Source organism: Oryctolagus cuniculus, chromosome 8, assembly GCF_964237555.1.
Source record: "Oryctolagus cuniculus chromosome 8, mOryCun1.1, whole genome shotgun sequence".
Taxonomy (NCBI): Eukaryota; Metazoa; Chordata; class Mammalia; order Lagomorpha; family Leporidae; genus Oryctolagus; species Oryctolagus cuniculus.
The window spans coordinates 67,183,600-67,207,381 of record NC_091439.1 but is presented as its reverse complement, the minus strand read 5'-3'; the positions used below and the strand labels follow the sequence as shown (position 1 = coordinate 67,207,381).

General features: G+C 38.9%; 1 protein-coding gene across 6 annotated transcripts in view; it reads left to right on the top strand.

The window, feature by feature from the left end:
• The window catches only part of RAP1GDS1 (Rap1 GTPase-GDP dissociation stimulator 1), a 170,356-nt gene that overhangs the window by 7,537 nt on the left and 139,037 nt on the right, over positions 1 to 23,782 (top strand). The window lies entirely within an intron of this gene.

The window sequence follows — 23,782 nt, the reverse complement described above, 5'->3', positions numbered from 1 at the left end:
AAATTAAAATATTTCCCTATAAAAAAACCTATTGATGAATACCAGACTGATGAACCATAAACTTTGCACATAAGTTCAACTAAACAGTTTTCTATTCCTCATATATTTCTGCCACTATCTGTTGTAATACATCTTAGCAGATTCCACTTCAGGTTGTACTGAAATAGTGTTTTCTCAACTTTGAAAATATGCTTGCCAATTATTTTCTATACAGACTCTTTATAGAAGCTTATTTAGTCACTACAAGCTTGGGATGGACTTCTTAAAAAAAACAGTAGGGGCCAGTGCTCTGGTATAGTTGATGGGGCCGCTGCCTGCAGTGCTGGCATCTCATATGGATGCCGGTTCTAGCCCTGGCTGCTCCACTTCCGATCCAGCTCTCTGCTGTGGCCTGGGAAAACAGTGGAAGATGGCCCAAGTCCTTGGGCCCTTGCACCCATGTAGAGGATCCGTAGAAGGCTCCTGGCTTCGGACCAGCTGTTGCGGCCATTTGGGTAGTGGACCAGCAGATAGAAGACCTCTCTCTTGCTCTGCCTCTGCCTCTCTGTAACTCTGCTTTTCAGATAAATAAATAATAAATCTTAAAAAAAATAAAAATAAAGTAGTACCAGTATCTTTCAGTCAACTCAAGAGCTGGGGAAAACCTCTTCATCTTTTTTTTTTTTTTTTTTTAAGTTACATTAAATGTTGATATTGCTCCCATTGTCTTCCCTTCAAGTAGCTGTTCTCACTGAAAGCTGTTCTTAAAAAGTTATCTTCTCTGGGAATATCTATTTGGTTGGTGCTGTCAAATACAATTTAATTATCTTTATGTAAGCAGCCCTCCTTTCTGGAGCCACTCATGTTTGCAGCTTCATTTTCATGAAAAAATTCTGCTATGATGAGGTATTTTATGTTTCCTGATTTCTCTGACAATGCTTTCATATGCGTTAGTAATCTGATGAATTGGTTAATGTCAATGTGTATTCTATTTTTGTAGCAGAGCTACAGTATCATTGCATAGTACAGTGGCTTGCTATCTAACTCAATAACAACATAGTCTACACACTGCTTTAAATGCCTTAAACGAATGAGGTTATGTCCTTATAAACTGTAAGCTGAAAATATTGTAAGTACAAAATGCATTTAATGCATTTAACCTATGGATATCGTGGTTTAACATCACAGTATACTATAGAGAATAGGTTACTTACCCTTGTTATTGTTGACTTGGAGTTGTGGCCCCTGCCTAGCATCATAAGAGAGTATCTTAATGAATTTCGATAACCAAGAAAAGATCAAAATTCAAATTAGGATTTCTACTGAGTGCTTATTGCTTTTGTACCATCGTAAAGTTTCAGAAATCATGCTGAACCATTGTAAGTTGGGGACCATCTGTATACTTTTCTTGTTTTGACATGACCAAAATTAAATCTTGTGGTTTGACAGTATACATGATACATGAAACACTGGTGAGTCATGACTGTGTCACTGCAATTTGTAGTGCATCAAACAGCAAGGTTGTGGATGATGTGAATGCTGCTATAAACAACACACAGAGGAATGAGTGGTGTACCGATAAAATTATTTATGGGCACTGAAATTTAATTTTCACGTCATGAAATACATATTCTTTTCATTTTGTTCAACCATTATAAATATAAAAGCCACCCCTATCTGTGGCCTTAGTGTGCTAACTTCTGCTGTAGGAGTAAAGCTGTGCTACCTTACCTTTCCCCAGTGAATATTAGAAAGGGTGATTCTTGTCTTTCTTCTTCATTAACAAATTGGAGCTATCCTTGTATAATAAAAAGAACACTAACATTGGAAGTAGGAAATCAAAACTCTAATTCCAGCACGGCCCTTACTAAATATGTGAACTCAGACTTGTTTCTTAACCTCACCGACCATCAAATCCCTAATCAAAGTAAAAAGAGAGCCCTGATATAATCATTTGAAGTGTTAGATTTTCAAATTGAAATATCTTTAAATTCCAAAAAACCAGCAATCTGGAGGTCTCATATAGAGATCTCTTGAATAACAAATAATCTGGCTTCCTTGAGCCTACAAACCTATATGGGAAAGCTAATCAAAGTTGAGTACAGAATCCCTCTTTCAGGCTAGGCAAAAGTGTGTGTGTGTGTGTGTGTGTGTGCATGCACACCTACAGGAACAAGGTAACAGCAAGGATTCAGTGGATTAATGGGAGACTCTTCACATTTTCATTAGTAAGAGCCCAGGCCCTTGTCTCCACCTTATTGTACTACTGAGACCATTTCTTCATTGTCTGCTAGGCTTTGTGCTCTCCCATCCTTTCTGTACTAAGACAGAGTAATCTTTTTTAAAAGATGCCACATCAATTATAACACTCTGAAGTAATTATTATTTTTATAATTTTTTAATAATTATTTCAATTGCCTATCACATTAGGTTTAAACTCTTAGCTTTCGAGAGCCATGGAAATTTGCTATATCATATATATATGAAAGATTTATTTTTTAACTTATATATAAATATTTATTTATTTATTTGATAGGCAGAAAGAGAGAGAGATTGAGAAGATAGAACTCTTCATCTGCTGGTTCACTCCCCATATGGTTGCAAATGCTAGGTCTGGGCCAGGCCGAAGCCAGGGGCCCAGAATTCTATGCTAGGGTCTCCCGCATGGATGACTTGCCCAAACATTTGGCTTCCTCAGGTGAATTAACAAGGAACTGGACTAGAAGCAGAGCAGCTGGACCTTAAGGTAGTGTTCTGATGAGGGATGCTGACATGACACGTAACTGCTATGCCACAACACTAGCCCTACTGTTATATTTCTCACAACTCTGAAATGTGAGGTTACTTCAAAAAGTTCTTGGAAGATGAAATTAAAATATAAATTTGTATTGGTGCAAAAATATTTTGAAATCCATGCATAGTTACTTCGTAATACGTACTTCCATGGAATTTTTGAAGAATACTCTTTTTAAAACATTTATTTGAAAGGCACAAATACAAGAGACAAAGAGACAGAGAGAGATGTTCCATTTGCTGGTTCACTCCCCAGATGCCTGCAACAGCTGTGACTGGTCCAGGTGAAGCCGGGAGCCCTAACTCAATCTGGTCTCCATGTAGGTGGCAAGGATCCAAGTATGTGAGCCACCACTTGCTACCTTGCAGCATGCACATTAGCAGAAAGCCAGAATGGGAAGCAGAGCTAGGAACTTGAACTCCTACATTCATTGATGGGGGTTGTAGGTGTCAGAAGCGACATCTTAACTGCTGTGCCAAGAGTGTATCCCTTGAAGAACCCTCTTATACATGGATCTCAGTTGTGTGTGTGTGTGTTTGTGCCAAAATAAACTCTTGTTTTTTCCATGAACTTTTAAAGTCCTCTTGAATATCTCCCTTTGATATTGTCACTGTCCCCTGGATGTTCCTTGTTAATACCAGAGACAGCAGCAGTATACCTCTGCTCCTATTATTCCTTCTTCTGTGCTTCTTCTGGTAAAGGATTACCTCTTTTCTTAATCACTCTCCATAGTCTAGCTCATGAAACTCTTTTCTGACCTCATTCCAGTCTCTCACTGCTTTCGAAATTTGCTACATGGATTTCAAAACATGTTCAGTGATATAGTTTTATTAACTTAATGCTTCAAATTTCTTGTGGACATTCAGTCAATACTGTGTGTTGATGTCATAGAGTCACTGTAGGTTTGGATCAAGCTCCTGCTTCTAATTTAACAGCGTTATCCTATAGTGGTGATAGGCATGTTTGTAATAAAGGTTATACACCTGCAGTCTATGAGCCACAAATACCATGCAGATATATTTTCTTAGGGAAGTTTTAGGAATTAGTTCATATTTAACTACAAAGAAATTTCTAATAAATAATAAAATCTGCTTTATCTACTTTTTTTGAAAGATTAAAAAAATTAGCCTCCCTTAGCCTTGATTCTCATTAATGACAATAAGTTATAGTTCTACTTGGGCAGGGTGTGAGGTTCCCAGTTCATTGCTTTCTGTTATCATCCATCCTACAAATTTCACTCATGAATACTACATTTGTCTGGCTGTTGGAGGTATCTGAATTACTAAAGATTTAATTGTGTCTAAAAGTGTGATTAAGTTGAATTTGTATTTTTGAAAATTAATTTCTTTTAAAATTAAGAAATTATTATGAAAATTAAACAGTCAAGAGCACAGTCAGCCTCTTAATGATATAAGTGGTCATCAGTCATGGTTAAGCTGAATTTTAGAATGAGAGGATAAGTTCTTTGCTTTTCTACAAACTGTTTAGTGGAGTCTTTGACAGGTCAAATAAGCTCTTAACATCCCCATTTTGTATATGCCTCTAAAATATTATAATTATTAATATTAACTAATTTTTTTTGACAGGCAGAGTGGACAGAGAGAGACAGAGAGAAAGGTCTTCCTTTCTCGTTGGTTCACCTCCCAGTGGCTGCTGCAGCCGGCACGCTGTGGCCGACACACTGCGCTGATCCGAAGCCAGGAGCCAGGTGCTTCTTCTGGTCTCCCATGCAGGTGCAGCGCCCAAGCACTTGGGCCATCCTCCACTGCCTTCCTGGGCCACAGCAGAGAGCTGGACAGGAACAGGAGTGACCGGGACAGAATCCGGCGCCCCGACCAGGACTAGAACCCACTGTGTTGGTGCCGCAGGCAGAGGATTAGCCTAGTGAGCCACGCGCCGGCCAATATTAACTAATATTAGTGAAACCCAAGGATAGATTCCAAGCCTATTTCAAATACAACTAGGACAAATCGTAATATGGAAACCTTCAATTTCAGTTATCTAACTGGAACTTCATTAGTCTAAAGCAAGATCTGTTGTATTTTTTGTTTCCTTATTTTTCACTCTTGAGCAGTAAATACATCTTCTAGGAAAATGATAGCATGATATTTTAAAAAATCCTCAAAGTACAATAGGGCCACTAGATTGTTTCTAAGAAATATTATTTTCTTATATCTTAGCCTTTTCTTTTTCAAAAAACTTTATTTTATTTGAAAGGTGGAGTTACAAAGGGAGAGGGAGAAACAGAAAGAGATCTTCCACCCTCTGACAGCAAGGACCAGCGCTGGGCCACGTTGAACCCAGGAGCTTCTTTGAGGGTCTCCCATGTGGGTGGCAGGGGCAGAAGCACTTGGGCCATTATCCAGTGATCTCTCATGTGCATTAATAGGGAGCTGAATCAGAAGTGCGGCAGTCAAGCTGTGAACCATTGTGCAGCCCCAGAAAGCATTTTCAAATATATAAAAATTATATAGGGGCTAGCACTGTGATATAGTAGGCTAAGCCTCTGTGGTGCTGGCGTCTCATAGGCACCGGTTTATGTCTTGGCTGCTCCTCTTCTGATCCGGCTCTCTGCTGTGGCTTGGGAAAGCAGTGGAAAATGGCCCAAGTGCTTGGGTCCCTGAACCCACATGGGAAACCCAGAAGAAGTTCTTGGCTCTTGGTTTTGGATAGGCGCAGCTTCAGCCTTCGTGCCCATTTGGGAGTGAACCAGTGGATGGAAGACCTTTCTCTGTTTCTCCCTCTCTCTGTAACTCTACCTCTCAAATAAGTATTTTAAAAAATTATATAAAAGTATTCAAAATAATTACATATCAAAGGAGTACATAAAATATGTAGTTTAAATCCTAAGTTATTGTTTAAACTATATAAAAATTTATAGAAAACTATATAAAATTTTCAGATGACTAGTAAATTCTCCTAATTTGTGGAGATATACCAGGAATTGTACTTTTAGAAAAACATTTCTTTCAAAGCTGCGAAAAAGCCACATCATGTAAGTTTTTTAAAAAATTATTTTTTAAAATTTTTTATTTGAACTGCAGAGAGAGAAACACACAGAGATCTTCTGTCTGCTGGTTCACTCCCTTAGCAGCCAGGGCTGGGCCAGGTTGAATCCAGGAGCATGGAACTTAGTCCAGGGCTCCCAAATCGGTGGCAGGGACCCAAGTCCTGTTGACTCCCAAGGTGCACATTAGCAGGAAATGGGTTGAAAGAAGAGCCAGAACCTAAACTCAGGCTCTTCATATGGGATGTGAGCATCCCAAGGGATACCTTAACTGCCACACCAAATACCTGTTCCTGTGATTTAAACAACAAAAAAAGTTATGATAGAGGCATAGGCATTTGACTTAATGGTTAATAAGCAAGTTAGGATACCCACATCCTGCATCAGAGAATCTGAATTTGAACCCCAACTCGGGCTCCTGGTTCCAACTTCCTGCTAATGCAGACTGTGGGAGGCAGCAGCCATGGCTGCAGTATTTGGATTCCTGTCACCCACATGGGAGAACTGGATTGAATTCCCAACTTTGCCCACCTGGCTGTTGTGGACATTTGGCAAGTGAAGCAGTGCACCTTCTTGCTCTCTTGCTCTTTTGTCTCTTTTCTGTCTCTCTCATTCTCAAAAAAGTAAAAAATTGAAAAAAATTGTATATTTGGTCTCTATAATCAGAGCAGAGAAAAAACTTATATAGGCTGATTCATATCCTTTTAGTTGCAAAATTGCATTTTTGGGTAAGGGTAATACTGTGTTAAGATTCAAGAAAGAATAACTGTCCATTGTGTCACATTTCTGGATTTATATGGTTTGTACAATATACCAATCAAATCAGAAACACAAGACAGCCTTTTAGATATTACAAAAAGTGACAAAACAAGTAGTACAAGTAGTCACATTTTCTGCACAAACTCAGATTGTAACTGTAGGTAAATAATATTGTAAAAAATGAATAATAGAAATAGATAAAAATAGAAAGCACCCTTAGAGATTTTTCAGCATCTGTTATAGTTTTTCTGGCATATGCAAGTGCTCATATGTATAACAACCCAGGTTTTGTGTGTGTGTGCACGTGCATATACGCGCATGTGCACCTAGAATTCATTTCCTTATTCAGTTAATCACTTAATGAAAGCTAGAATAGAAATTTTGTATTAATATAATATGGCAGAGACTGCTCTGTAGATTTGATTGTTACTTTTCGGTTGCATTTTTAGATATATAGACAGTTGTTAGCTGGTAGCTAACCTGGTTGGATTATAAATTCATTTTTGAAGAGTTTACTTCTATATAAGCAAGATACAAGCAGTCCTTACATTGCATAGTTCTCATTTAGATGAGTTTTATATGAGTTTCTGTTAACTGCAAAATGCCAACTGCCTGCCTATTCTGTGGAAAGATCCTGGACTTTAAGACAAATACAGGGGTATCTTAAAAGATTTGTGGAAAATGAAGTTATAAAGATATGAATTTATTTTGGTGTAAAAATGAAATCCATGCAGTTTTTTTCATAAATCTGAGTTTTCTAAAAAAATTTTGCACCCAAATAAACATGCTTTTAATCCAATTTTTCAATAAATTCTTTTTTTAAGATTAATTAATTTATTTGAAAGAGTGACAGAGAGGTAGAGACAGTGAGACATCTTCCATCTGCTGATTCACTCCCCAGATGGCCACAATAGCTGGGGCTGGGACACACTCAAACCAGGAGCTTCATCGAGGTCTCCCATATGGATGGCAGGGGTGCAAATACATGGGCCATCTGCTGCTGCTTTTCCTAGACCATTAGCAGGGAGCTGGATTGGAAGTGGAACAGCTGGAATATGAACTGGCATTCATATGAGTGGGATTCTGGTGTCTCAGGTAGCACTTTACCTGCTGTACCACAGACAAACTTTTTAAAGATTCTTCCTACAAATGAATTTATCCTAATTTTGGCGCTTCTTCTGTGCAAGTTATGCAGCTTTTCTATTCAGTTTTCTCTTCTAATAAAATGTGGGTGATAATCACACCTATTTCACAAGATAGTTATAACTTACATATAATAATATCCATGTGAACTTTAATTTCCATATCCAAAGATGAAAATACCATCACTTCTGGAAATATTTCCATATAAAACTAATCAGTATAATGCTGTTTATAGCATTAACAAAACTGTTGTCAGTATTGTTATAGTAGCAAATTATATTTTCCAAAAATAGCTGTACCAATATCTCTAGTCTTACATATTCTTCTAGAACTTAGGACTTTTCACTGAGATTTGGGTCTAATTCTATTGAATTTGAGTATGCATATTACCTACTTGGAACCAGCAGAATACAGTAGAAATGATTCTGTGTGACTTCTTAGTCCTGCATGTAGAAGGCAATGTTGCTTCCACTTCTTTGTTGGACAACACTGTGCTTGGAGACCCAAGAAGTCAGTACCTTGAGGCTGCCGTGTTGTTAGGAGGCCCAGCCTAATAGAACTGTCTCAGGTGTTAGGTGTCAGTCAGTAATCCTGGTCTTCAAGATCTTTCTGACTAGTCAGTACATGTGTGAGTGAGTGAATGGATGATTGGATAATTCAAATGGTTCCAGCTGTAGCCATTGAAATGCCAGTATCACCCCTAACCTTTGAGATTGCATGAGGACCAGACCCTGTGGAATGTAGACAAACCATCTTCAGTGTGTTCTTTGTCAGTTCCTGGTTCACTGAATCTGTGAGTGTAATAAATTGGCTTTTGTTTTATGGCAGCAAGTTTGGGATGATTTATTATATAACAATAATTGGAATAGTTATAAAACTGAAAAGATAACATTTTCTCAGTAAGAAATAGATTGCTATTATAAAATAAATCAAAGTGAGAACTGCCTGCTACATAAATGTTTACTGAGTTTTCTTTAGTTTTAAATGAAGGTAGCCTAATAGAGAATTCTGTCTGGTAAGTTGTATTGCCCTATGGTTTTTTACTTGTTCTTTATTCTTACCATAATTCCCTTAAATAAATACTAGTTAACTGCTTTAAAAGACAGGGAAGAATTGCACATGTTTAAACAGTGCTGCAGGTTTCATCATAGCTTTATGTTCCATTTACCAGCTTGGTTAATGAAAACTGTCAATCTGAACTCTTAAATTAATAAGGATAGTTACCATTAAAATTTATGTATTTTCACTGACACGGAGTCTAATAAAACTTCCTAGGAACAAATTAATATCTGCTGGCCTCTCCAATTGAAAATTTAGTGATTGTCCTTGATATTAAATTTTTTTAAGATTTATTTTATTTATTTGAAAGAGTTACAGAGAAAGGGAGAGAGAGATGGGGAAAGAGGAGTTCCATCTGCTGGCTTACTCCCCAAATGGCTGCATTGGCCAGGGCTGGGACAGACCAAAGTCAGGAACCAGGAGCTTCTTCCAGGTTTCCCAGGTGGATGCAGGGGCCCAAGTTCTTGGGCCATCTTCTGCTGCTTTCCCAGGCACTTTAGCAGGAAGCTAGATTAGAAGTGGAGCAGCTGGGGCTTGAACTGGCACCCATTTGCGATGTTGGCACTGCAGGTGGCAGCTTAACTTGCTATGCTACAGTGCTGGCCCCCTTGATGTTAATTTTAATGTTATTCTTACAGTAGGAGCTTCACTTTGGTGTATTTGAAAAAATTAAATCATTTTTTCCCTGTAACTTTGAAGAGAGTGTTCTAGGTTGGTTATCACTGAATGAAATAATACTGTCATAAAATTACCAGGGAATTTTAGTTCAGTAGTAGTTAATATGATTTTCTGAAATAATTATATTAATGGATACTTTAAACATTTTTATTTATTTAAAAGTTAGATTGAACTCTCATCTTTTTTATTTATTTTTATTTTTATTCATTTATTTTTTTGACAGGCAGAGTTAGACAGTGAAAGAGAGAGACAGAGAGGAAGGTCTTCCTTTTCCGTTGGTTCACCCCCGAAATGGCCGCTACAGCTGGCATGCTATGCCAATCCGAAGCCAGGAGCCAGGTGCTTCTTTCTGGTCTCCCATGAGGGTGCAGGGCCCAAGCACTTGGGCCATTCTCCACTGCCTTCCCAGGCTACAGCAGAGAGCTGGACTGGAAGAGGAGCAACCAGGACAGAATCCAGCGCCCCAAACGGGACTAGAACCTGGGGTGCTGGCGCCGCAGGCAGAGGATTAGCCTAGTGAGCCGTGGCGCCAGCCAAACTCACCTTTTTTAATTTTTAAGATTTATATATGTATTTGAAAGGCAGAGTTACAAACAGAGGGAGAGACAGAAAAATCTTCTATCTGCTGGTTTATTCACTCTCCAAATGGCTGCAACAGCCAGGGCTGGGCCAGGCCAAAGCCAGGAGCTTTATCTGGTTCTCCCACATGGGTGGCAGGGGTCCAGACATTTTACACTGCTTTCTCAGGCACACTAGCAGGGAGCTGGATTGCAGGCAGAGCAGCCAGGACACAAACTGGTGTCCATGTGGGATGCCAGCATTTGTATGTGGTGGCTGAACCTGCTGCACCACAACACCAGCATCATCATCTTTTGTTTTATTCTCCAACTGCCCACAATGTCTGCAGCTGGGACAGGCCAAAACCAGATGCTAAAAATCTAGATCTCCCCCTTAGCCATCACCAGCCACCTCTCAGGGTCTGCATTAACAGCAAGCTGGAATCAGACATAGAGCTAGGACTCAAACCTAGGAATGCAAGCACCCCAAATGGCATCTTAACTGCTGTGCCGAATGCCTGCCTTGTTAGTGGTTATTTTTATTAAAATCATATATTCCTTTTTTTGTCACTACAACTAGATAAATACCCAAGTCAATTATCTTTATAAGGGATTATTTAGCTCACAGTTTGGGTGGTTCAGGTCCAAGGTTGGGCAACCCCATTGGTTTGCCATCTAGTGAGGACAGCAGAGACAGAGGTGTAGGATGTGCCAAGGAAGGATCATTTGGTGAACAAAGAAGCAAAGAACAGGTCTGGGCCTGACTCAGATTTTTTTTTTTTTTTTTTTTTTTGACAGAGTGGACAGTGAGAGAGAGAGAGACAGAGAGAACTGACTCAGATTTTTAGAACCTTCTGTCTTGTAAGAACTCCCTTCAAAGGACATGCCTCTAATTACATAAAGACTTTTCACCAGACTTACCTCCTAAACAGCATAATTTAATTGAGCTTCAAACCCCCTTGATATGATTAATTTAACTTACTGGCTTTGGAGTTTAAGCTGCTGTGTGGAGCAGGAATTGTGGCATAGCAGCAGACAAGGCTGCTTGCTGCCTGTGATGGTGACATGTAAATGGGCACTGGTTCATGTCCCATTTGCTCCACTGCTGATCCAGCTCCCTGATATTGGCCTGGAAAGGCAGTGGAGGATGGTCCAAGTGCTTGGGCCCTTGCCACCCTCATGGGAGACCTGGATAAAGCTCCTGGCTTTGGCCAGGCCCTGCCTTGACTTGCTGCCGATTTAGGGGGTGAACCAGCAGATGGAAGAGCTCTTTCTATCTCCCCTCCTCTCTCTCTGACTCTTTCAAATAAATTAATTAAAAAAATGCAAAGTGCTGCATGAGTTTTGGGGGCAAATCATATTCAAACCATAGATCATTATCATGAGAAAGGTGGTACCATCATAACTTTTACATTGCTTATGCTTTCAAGCTTTTTTTTAAGGTTTATTTATTTATTTGAATGTTAGAGTTACACACAGAGATTGTCTCGCCACTAGTTTACTCCCCAGATGGCCACAACAGCTGGGGCTGGACCAGGCCAAAGCCAGAGCCAGGAGCTTCATCCAGGTCTCCCATGTGGATTGCAAGAGCCCAAGGTCTTGGGCCATCTTCTGCTGCTTTCCCAGGCGCAATAGCAGGGAGCTGGATCAGAAATGGAGCAGCTGGGACACCAACTGGCGGTGCCCATATGGGATGCCGGCATCACAGGCAGTGACTTTACCTACTATGCCACAATGCCAGCCCCGCTTTGAAATTTTGTGTGTGTCTGTGTGTGTATAAATGTAGATAATTGCATATAGATATTCAGAATGCCTCTGTAAGGATACGTAAGAAACTAATAGCATTGGTTGCTTCCAGGAGTGAAGTGGGACATGTCAAGGTAATTTCCACTAAAAAAATTAAAACTATGGGGTATTTTCTATGTTGTGAGAAACTAGGGAACAGAGCTGTGATGTACTCATTTGTTTACTTTTAGCATCTAGTGCAGTGTTTGGTGCTTGGTAAGCACTTAGTTCATATTGTTAAATGAGTAGAAGTTTGAGATCTATCTTGTTATTAGTCACCTTGTATGTAATATTCATGATCTTATGGATTATGATATTATTCATTGAAAAGAGCAAATAATCCTTTCACCTATATCTTTGTTTTTCTTTCAGGGCTATTTATATATCTGTCTAGGTCCAGTCAGAAGACAAAAACCATACCATGTTAAATTTATGTGTTTACATATAAGATACTCTTTAAAAAAAAAATAAAGGTTTAATTGAAAGGTAGAGTTAGAGAGAGAGAGGTCTTCCATCCCCAAATGGCCGCAATGACAGGGGCTGGGCCAGGCCAAAACCAGGAGCCAAGAGCTTCTTCCGGGTCTCTCACTTGGGTTGTAGGGCCCCAAACATTTGGGCCATCCTCCTGCTTTCCCGGGTGCATGAACAGGAAGCTGGATCGGAAGTAGGGCAGTTAGGACTCAAATCGGTGCCCATATGGGATGCTGACGCTGCAGGCCAAGGCTTTAATCTGCTATGCCACAGATCTGGCCCCTATATAGATATTCTAACAGGAAACTTGAGGTCACAGACTAGTTTATTACAGAATATTTCAATGTCAGTTGCCCAAGCCCAAATTACCACAGGACCACTCACTGACAACCTGGTGTTACCCTCTACAAGGTTGCACCAGGAGAGGAACCCTAAAATTTGGTACTGTAAGTTTATGTGGCGTTGCTGGCAGGCACATTTACCTATCTAAAAATATACACACACCTCTTATATTTATTCTGGAATTTAAAAAATCCTCCCTTGGAAAGTGGAAGGCATCTCCAGGTTTATTACATACTCTAAAAGTAAGCTGAAAGCAAATGTCTAGGAAGAAAAGGGGAATTTTTTACAATCCTATAATGTTTTCAGGGTGGGAGACTACTTTTATTATAGCTTATTGGTGTCTTTTGATTAGAAACTCCAACCATGCAGGAATGCCAAGAAATCTAAGAATTGTCTCCCAATGCACAGTTATTTAAATGGAGAATATTTAATGACCATTTTTAAACAGTAGTATGGAAATAACTATAAAAGATTAATAGTGCACACTATGAAGGGCAGTTAGGCCAGCAGGAATGTATCCAAGGTAGGAGGAACTAACTTTGTTGGAAGCTCAGATTCTCATTAAAAGATGTGGTTTTAACCCTCTGGGTTTGTAGAAGTTCTTTGGGTTACCCAGGCCAGACTGGCTCAATGTTGCCTGATGCATAGGAACAACTCTGACAAACTAGCAAGATGAGGGTGGTGGGTGGGTACCAGAGCTGTGTATGCATAGGAACCTGAAGCTACCCACGCAGGTACTGCTAGAACTGGGAGCTGGAGATGCTTCTTCCAGGAATCTAGCATGCTTCGGTGTGCAGTGTGGGCCAGAGTGTCTCAAGTGATGTGTCCTGCAGGGCTTCCAACATGTGTACTTCCAAGGCTGAGGAGATAGTGAAGGAAGCAGTGTGACCTGTGCTAGGGTGCAGACTTGACCTGCCTGGGGCTTTCCTTTTTCAGTGCTGCTACCGTGTTCAAAGATGGTGTGAGAATATGTGGTGAAAGCTATGACTTGTAGGTGATTGGCACTGGAGAATATCACATAGGCTGAGTAGGAAGGAGAGCATCTTCCTATCTATTGTCCTCTATAGACAAAACTTTTATTATATAATCTGGCAAAAGAAAAATACTTAAGTGTCAAGCTTTTACACATTAGGCAATAAGGGTAGTTGTAGCTGAGGCACAAGTAAGTGGATAATTGTCAAAATCTGTTGTTTGAATTTTATTTATTTTTAAATGCATGTCTCATTATAGATTTAAGAAAGGCTATTAATCATGTTTTCTGTTTTAATTTTTATCTAAATTTTTTTGTTAAATCTTGATCTCAGAATTTCTTTTTTCTTTTGATAGTGGTATCCTGGGACAGTCTCTCCTTTGTAGATTCATGAATGATAATTCAGACAGTATTTTTTTATTAGATTTTTAAAAATTCTTAATGTATTACCTAATATTAGCCTATGTTAAACTCATTTGTCACATTTATGACACTGCATGTATTGTTTTTCTGTGTTGATTTTTTTTTATATTTATGTGAAAAAGTTACACAGAGAGAGAAGGAAAGGCAGAGAGAGAGAGGTCTTCCATCTTCTGGTTCACTCCCCAATTGACTGCAACAGCCATAGCTGAGCCAATCCAAAGCCAGGAGCCAGGAGCTTCTTCCAGGTCTCCCACATGGGTGCAGGGGCCCAAGGACTTGGGACATCTTCTACCGCTTTCTCATCAGAAGGGGAGCAGCTGGGACCTGAACCAGCGCCCATTTGGGATGATGGCACCACAGGCGGTGCCTTTACCCGTTATGCCACAGTGCCGGCACCTCTGTGTTGACATTTCATTAGCCAAAAAAGTTGATGCTGCCTAAAAATTCATGAATTTCTGGGGCCAATGCTGTGGCATAGTGGGTAAAGCGTTCGCCTGCAGTGCCAGCATGCCATATAGGCGTCGGTTCAAGTCTCGGCTGCTCCACTTCTGACTCAGCTCGTACTATGGCCTGGGAAAGTGTACCTGCATGGCCTGGAGGAAGCTCCTGGCTCCTGACTTTGGATTGGCACAGCTCCAGCCATTGCGGCCATCTGAGGAGTTAACCAGTGGATGGAAGACCTCTCTTTCTCTCCTTCTAATTTTGCTTTTCAAATAAATAAAATCTTTAAAAAATTTTATGAATTTCAGTGTACAGTATCTCTCCCATGTTATTTATTAGGTTAATAAGTGGGACTGTTTTGCACCAATCTTAATGGAATACTTCTCTATATATTTTTCCTGCTAAAGAAAGCCTCATTTATCTAGCCTTACATGTCAACCTTTAGTCCTGTTCTCTATTACTATAGAGCTTTATAAAGGAGGGTCTTTACTACTTTTCCCACCATTGTATATGATGAGTCATAGCTTTGAATATTTTCTACTGAGGAATCTTAAGACAATTTAGAATTCTCAGTAAATAACCCCAAACATTTCTCTTTGTTTAACTTGTATAGCTATAAAAATTCCCATACATTTTTAGGCAGAATTTCTTCTTTTTGAATTTATATCATCTCTCTCTGTCAAGCATATTCCAGAGTCCAGGGCAGAATTTGGAGGCAGGATATCTTTTATCCTTGAATTTAAGTATCAGGAGCCAAGGCATTGTAGACAGACACTTGAGTAGCAGACACTTGAGAAGTAGAAGCTCATTGCTAAGATAGTAGTCCAAGATCAGTATACTAAATCTGAGAGGGTAAGTGGAATTTGAGAGCTAAGAGACAAATCAGGACTGAGAAGTTGGTAAACACAGGATAATATGAATAAGCTAAGACATTATTCTGGAAGAATACTGGTGATAAGAGTACTAGTGGTGTGAGGGCTTAGGTTGGCTTCCAGGCACATTGTATAAAGGAGCTGGAGCAGGGCAAATATATTTCAAATGGATATTTTTGTATTTGGAGAGTTTCTACTTTATCATGTTTGTATTCAGTTTATCTGTACAGAAGTGAAGTTTGAAAGTGTCTAACTCCAACTTCCCAGCATCTTTTGGAGCTTCTCTGTGTATGGAGATCGTTCCAGCAGTTCCTCTGCACTGAAGCTGTTTGTAATTGGCAGGTTATACATTTCATCTACATTGTTCCACTAATAATGCTTGGATTTCCTTACAGCTGTTTAACGTATGCTATTAAACCATGTCTGTTTATCTGTTGCGTTATAACATCCCAAGTTTTGACCACTATTTGATATGAGACTTTCTTAAATCTTTTTGTCTAGGAGACTGCTAAGAAATCACCCTCATATTTTTCTCTCTCAATTCTGAGATGAGTTAATATAGCCTAGATCTCAATATGAATCAGTATGTGTTTTAAAAAAAAGACAACTTATTACCAATTTGGATCATGTTATATACTAGCATATTTGACAACTGTGAAATAGATTTTGAACTTGGTAAATGAACAAACTGTGTCTTGCTCTTACCTATTATGGTTTAATATTGTAGTTGTGAAGATCGTCTGTCAGACTCTTGACTCTCTAATCAAATATGACTGACCACGCTTTCTGAGTCAAACTAGAATAGACTTTTAACTCCATTTAAGAATGAGTGAAGAGTTTTTGAAATAAAAAGTTTTTATTAGATACCTGAAGAAGAGAAGAAAACTTAGAGCAAAATGAAGTCATTGTTTTTAGTGTAGCCCATCTTAATAAAAATATTTCTTTTTTTATAGATTTATTTTTATTTATTTGAAGGGCAGATTTACGGAGATAGGGAGGGAGAGAGAGAGATCCTCCATCTGCTGGTTCACTTCCCAGATGGCTGCAATAACTGGGGCTGGGCCAGGCTGGAGCCAGGAGCCAGGAACCAGAAGCTTCATCCAGTTCTGCCACATAGGCAGGGGCCCAAGTACTTGAGTATCTTTTTGCTGCTTTTCTAGGTAGATTGGCAGGGAGCTGGATCGAAAAGTGGAGCAACTGAGACACAAACTGGTGCTCATATGAGATGCTGGCATCACAGGCAGAGGCTTAATCCTCTGTGCCACAATGCTGATCTGGTAAAAATGTTTCTGAATTACCACATTTTATGCTATAATTTGTATAAAAGGTGCAAGTGTAGGTGCCTCAGAAAGTAATGTAAGTTTGTCAGGATTTATTAAATTTTCACCGCAGGCAGTAGTATAGGTATCCGTCCAAGAATTTTATGATGGTAGAAATATACCAACAACAATTTTTGATCTACCTATGAGAGACTAAAAAACTAGTAAGCCCTTATTTTTTTTTTTTTTTTTTTAGAGATTTATTTATTTGATAGGCTGAGTTACAGAGAGGCAGAGAGAGAGAGAGAGAGAGAGAGGTTTCCCATCTGCTGGTTCATTCCCCAGATCCGCACAGCCAGTGGTGCTGCACTGATCTGAAGCCAGGAGCCAGTAGCTTCTTGTGGGTCTCCCTTGTGGGTACAGGGGCCCAAAGATGTGGACCATCTTCTGCTTTCCCAGGTCATAGCAGAGAGCTGGATCAAAAGTGGAGCATATGGGTCTCGAACCAGCACCCATATGGAATGCCGGCACTGTAGGCGGCGGCTTTACCCGCTATACCACAGGGCTGGCCCCAGCCCTTATATTTTATGAAATCTTAAGTTTTCTTTTCTGAAGAAAGGGAGGCAAGTGATGTGAGATATTCAGTTATAACTTGTGGGATGAAAAAGGTTTATTGAATGGACAGATGGTTGTGTGAATAACTGACGAATGGGTTAAGAGTTAAAATTTCATTGCAACCTAGAGAAGCACAGTGGGAACAAAGCCCATGTGTGTAAGTAAGCATGCTAGCATGTTAAAACAGTAAGTTAACTAATGAAGACAAAAAAAATAAGAACGCAAATTTTATGAAGTTTAGTTTGGATTAGGAAATTACTATAATAATCTCTAGCTCTTAATTTTATTTTTCTTCAATTATTGCAAACATTACTGTGTTTCTAAGTACTGCTTAAATTGCCTTTAAAAATGGATGTTACACACATGTACTTTTTTTTTTTAGATTTTATTTATTTATTTGAGAGAGTTACAGACAATGAGAGGGAGAGACAGAGAGAGCGGTCTTCTATCCACTGGTTCACTCCCTAAATGGCCACAACAGTCGGAACTGGGCTGGTCCGAAGCCAGGAACCAGGAGCCTCTTCTGGGTCTCCTATGTGGGTGAAGGGGCCCAAGCACTAGGGCCATCTTCCACTGGCTCTCCCAGGCCTTAGCAGAGAGCTGGATAGGAAGAGGAGCAGCCCATACGGGATGCCAGCGCCTCAGGAGGAGAATTAACCTGCGCCATAGCGCTGGCCCTGCATACATAAACTTGTAACTGGTGTGTTTTTGTTCATATATAGAACCTTTACTTATCATAGTTAACGTTTAGTGACATTCACATTAAACTATGCTGTGGAACCTGAAACCAGTTGAAAGGAAAAGGCACATTCTTATTAACATCATATTCGCTTTAACTTTCCAGTTTTTTATTCTGTGACCAAATGATAATTAGGAAGTAAGTAATAAATAATAACTTTTTAAAACTATTTCTAAGCTTTTAGGTTTTTTTTAATCTTTGTAGTTGGTATTTTGACAGCAAGCATCTATAGCAGCAGTACCAATTAGAGGCATGAATTTTCTGCTTATATTTTAGCTTACTAAAAATAAGTGCTTGTGTCTTCAGTTTTTGGGTGTGTGTTTATATAAGAACATCTACCCCCATCCTCAGAGACTCATGGAGGCTTGTATTGGTATTAAGAACGGAAGGGAAAGCTTTCTATATTAAAGTTAATCTAACAGTAAAATGAATAGGTTGTGAAATAATAGAGTATGGAGCCATTTTCTCATTTGATCTTGTTTGGAGACTGGAATATAGATTAGAAAAAAGGGATAGTGTGATCAGTATTTGCTGATCTTATAATGGTATGCATAAAAAACTCAGGGGACTTAAACCCACTTCTGAGAGTTTTGTTGGTAGCTGAATATGTGATCATATTCAAGTAGCTCAGTTTACAAATGGGAATAATTATTTTCAGCAAAGAATCAAGTGATCCCAAAATTAAAATACAAATTTAATGTAATTCCTGTTATAAACTCAGGTTTTTATTCATTTTTTTTAAATACTGTAGTTCAGTCTTTTTCTTTATTTTTCTTTCTTTTTTTTATTATTTGACAGAGTTAGAGAGAGAGAGAGAGAGACAGAGAAAGGTCTTCCTTCTTTTGGTACACACCCCCCTCCCCCACAAATGGCCGCTACAGCCAGAGCCAGGAGCCAGGTGCCTCCCCCTGGTCTCCCATGCAGGTGCAGGGGCCCAAGCACTTGATCCATCCTCCACTGCCCTCCTGGGCCACAGCAGAGAGCTGGACTGGAAGAGGAGCAACCAGGACTAGAACCCGGCGCCCATATGGGATGTCAACGCTGCAGGTGGAGGATTAACCAAATAAGCCATGGCGCCAGCCCAGGTTTTTATTCATTTGTTTGTTCATTTATTCATTCACTGTGGAGTGATTCAGTGAGATGATTTTAAAGATCTTCTGGACGAAAAAATCTGAATAGCTAGGAAAACGGAAACAGTAATGTCAGAGACTAGCATTTAAAACAGAACATTAGAGCCAGTGTGCTTCCATCTGTATGGTATTAGTGTAAGAGTAGACAGAGATCATTGGAAGAAAGAGGACATCAGAAATATTTTTCTGGGTATGAGCCAATGGTGGCAGTTTAATTTGGTGAGGAAAGAATGGAATATTAAAAACTACTGCTCATGCAAAAAAGTAAAAGGAAGCCCTCATCTTGGGTCATACATAAAAATAACTTCCAAAGAATCAGACTTAAAACTAAAAGAATCATAACATTGTAAGATACGTGAAGCATTTGCTGGGAACCCAAGCAACTTTCTTAACTGTGCCTAAAACCCGGATGCTGTAAAAGAAAACTAGGAGGAAGATGCTTAAACAAAGCCCATAGATTAATGATAGATTTGGGGAGAAAACGTTAACATAGGTAGTAGACAAAAGTCTTTACTGACTACTGTTGCTGTGATACAGTAAGAACAAGACTGAAAAACCTATTTGAACACTAGACAGAGAATGTGAATAAACACTTTAGAGGAAATAAAATTCAAATGGCCAACAAATATGAAAAGATGCTTTTTTGTTTGTTTGTTTGTTTTGACAGGCAGAGTGGACTGAGAGAGAGACAGAAAGGTCTTGCTTTACTGTTGGTTTACCCCTCAATGGCCACTGCGGCCGGTGCACTGCGCTGATCCAAAGCCAGGAGCCAGGTGCTTCCCCTGGTCTCCCATGCGAGTGCAGGGCCCAAGGACTTAGGCCATCCTCCACTGCACTCCCAGGCCACAGCAGAGAGCTGGACTGGAAGAGGGGCAACTGGGACAGGATCTGGCGCCCTGACTGGGACTAGAACCCGGGGTGCCGGCACCACAGGCAGAGGATTAGCCTATTGGGCTGCGGTGCTGGCCAAGATGCTGATGTTTATAATAATATAAAATGCAAATTAAAATAGCAATTATATATTACTCTAGATCCATCAAAAGCGAGGAGGAGGCAATAGCTACATGAGACTTGAAATCCTTTGTTGGTCTTTGTGTTCTTTACTTAGCAGAAATTCATTATCATTCAGAAACAAAAAATAAGTCAGTATTCTCATGTTGTATAGGTTAATGGAATATGAAATATGTTAACTTGTTAAGAGCTGTTGAGTTTCAGATTGTCTCAGGACTAACTCCATAAATATATATTAAACAAAACAAGAAACCAAATCAGTAAATATAATAAAAATCTGAAATATTACAGTTGTTAAATATAATACTTTCACTTGTCATGCTAACAAAAACAATTATTTCTTCTTATTTTATGTTTTTAAAAATAGCTTCATTCTATCAGATGTTAAACCCTTAAGATAAGTGAAACATAATATTCAGGAGAGATAGTTATTATTCCCAGCTCTGTAAGCCAAGTGCTTCACATTGACTTAATGCCGTTCATTTTGAGATGAATTTGAAATTCTTCCATTCAAGCATTGACGACATTCTAGGTGCTTAAAAACTGCATTAGCAAAGAAATGATTTTTCTTTTACATTTGATGTGTGTAAAAATGATGCTAGGAAAGCTTTGGTACTAGTTTTGTGAAAATTATATTAGGTTCAAGGGTAAGATATTCTTAGACTAATCTCTTCTTTCTAAAAGAGTATCACTATAACTGAGTGGCTGTAGGTTCAGAAAAGAACTGAATGACATTTGAAGGAGGGTAAAAGATCTTTAAAAAACAAAAAAAAACATTTGTTTGAAAGGCAGAGCTATAGAGAGAGTGAGAGAGAGAGAATTTCTATCTGCTCATTCACTCCCCAGATGGCCACAGCGACAGTGGCTGGGCCAGGTCAAAGCCAGGAGTTCCTTCCAGGTCTCTGAAGTGAATGCAGGGGCCCAAGCACTTGGCCCATCTTCTGTTCCTTTCCCCAGTCCATCAGCAGGGAGCTGGACTGGCAGTGGAGCAGCCGGGACTCCATTTGGGATGAGAGCATTGCAGACAGTGGCTTTACCTGCTGTGCCACAATTATGGCCCCGGTAGAAAGGTCTTGAACTTTAAGCTCAGTTAGTAGTGCCGTATCCTGTGGGTTTTACCGTCAGTAATGGTATAATTGTCCCAAGATGGTAACCATGCCCACCTATCTGTCCATCCATCCACACACACACCCACTTACTTAATTAGCATATAGTGAATTGATAGAATTAACAGTTTAAAATATTTTAGGTCCAATAAACTTGAATATAAAGCTACCATTTCTGGGTTATGTTATTAAAATTATTCTGGGTAAAATTATTTAAAAATAATTTGGGTTTCTGGTTTGTAGAAGAGAAAAGTTGAGCATTAAGAGCTTCTGGTGCCTAATAGTGTACAGGATTATAAGAGCAAAGAGAAAACATGGCAAAGTTTTTAAAAAATGTTTTAGCAGGAAAGTATAGCTGTTCTTGTCTTCAGCAGGGACATGCGGAATGATAGCTGATCAGGGTAATGAGAAAATGTAGTCAGATTTTATCCAAATGTAACAAGGACTAGAATGTGGCAATTCCTCGTGTCAATAGGTAAATAAAGGAAGCTGGTTAAAGGAAGGACTGAAGTAAAGACAGCCTACTTTCTCAGTCCACCAGAGTGCATCTGTCCCTCAGAAAAAGAAGTGGGCTGTGGGCAGAACAATGGCCACACCAACATTAAAAGGATGGACAAGGAGGAAAAAGCTGTTAAAGGCCAAGGCCAAATTTCAAAGTTTGGCATTTTGAAGTTCAAGTGTCCTAAAAATGAAGAAAGTCAAATAAAAAGATGGGGGAAAATCTATTAGCTTTGTCAAAATAATTATTTAATCTTTGCTGGTGTAATTTTGATAGAGTTTTAGAGGACTTGCTTAGATTATAGCTTTAGGATCAGCTGGTTAACAAGGCTCCGATTAGTGACCAAATCAACTTTGCTTTAACCCTTTGTAGATACCACATTTTCTATAACATAGACAGACTAGACCATATGTTGCTTTATTGGCAGGAAAATTTTTTTAAGAAAAATATTAATTAACTTTGCCTATTAATACTAAGTATTGAAACCTTCCTTGAGAAGTATCTGTGTCATTCTTTCATTACTGGGACATTTTTTAAGAACGATTTCAGTATTGTAAATCATAGTTAAATATAGAAATCTAGATTTACATGAAAAATAGGTGATAAAAATTCATGATTGAGATTTACTATCGTAGTTAGAAGCAATCCAAAAAATTACATTCTCTGTTCCTTATCCAAGTTTAGAAGCATCAGGAATGTAAATAATATGTAGTCTGCTAATACTATAATTAATAATGTCTAGAGTGAAGGATTCTGTATATTCACCATGAGATTTTTGATACTTCACTGCTGAATTAGACAATACTTACTAATTTCATTCCTGGGACAAGTGAACAGTAAATGGTGGAACAGAGAATTCTTGCCTCTTCTTTTAAGCATAGCCCCTAAGCAGCGGAGCTATGCATGTCCAGTTCTTCCTTCTCAGATTGCTAGATAGATCATCCTTCTCTTGGAAAATGGAGGGTGGAGGGGTGCATCTGCTACTTGAGGAGGCAGAAAAGGTAGAAGTACCATTATGATAGATATTCCGTCATGAGGAAGCTTGAGGTCAGTGGAAAAGGGGTTCCTGTCCCAATCATTTTATTTTATGGTGTACTATCTTAATTCACACACAGGAAAATAGACAGGTGCTGGTTGATGAATTTTGACAAAGATACTCATGTAATCACTACTTGAAACAAGATACGGAACATTCTAGCACTTTGTAAACAGATTCACAGCAAGATTTCTTTACTGACCCCTTCATTCTTTTGAATTTGTAATAATTCTGTTGAAAGCTTTGATTGTCTCCAAATCAGTTTAGTGAACTTTTTCTAAAGCGTTTTCACATTGCAATAAATTTTTAATCTAAAACTTTAATTTAAAGTATACAAACTTCATATATTTCATATGTAAACATTTAGGAACATAGTGATTCTTCCTACCCTCCCTTCCACCCTTCTTCCTCCTCCCTATCCTATTTCTATTCTTACTTTTTACAAAGATCTAGTTTCAATTAACTTTATACTCATAAGATGAACCCTACACTAAGTAAAGAGTTCATTAAATAGTATGAAAAAAAAACTTCTCAATAGTTGAGACAAAGTCTGATCAAAATCATCACATCTCAAAGTGTCAATTTCACTTCTCTATATTACCTTTTAGGAACTCTATTAGTTACCACAGATCAGAGAGAATATATGGGATTTATCTTTGGGGGTCTGGCTTATTTCACTAAGTATAATGGTTTCCAGTTGTATCCATTTTGTTGCAAACAGCAAGATTCTATTTTTTCCCACTATGTAGTATTCCATGGTATCATTTATCATAATTTCGTTATCTACTCTTTAATTGACTAGCATTTGGGTTGATTTCATATCTTAGCCATTGTGAATTCAGCTGCAATAGACATGGGGGTACAGATAACTCTTTCATATACTGATTTCATTTTGTTTGGGTAAATTCTCAGGACCGAGATGGCTGGCTCATATGGTAGGTCTATATTCAGATTTCTGAGATATCTCTGTACTGTCTTCTGCAGTGGCTGTACCAATTTACATTCCCCATATCCTCACCAGCATTTGTTGTTTTCTTGATTTCTGTATGAAAGCCATTTTAACAGGGGTGAGGTTAAACCTCATTGTGATTCTGATTTGTATTTCCC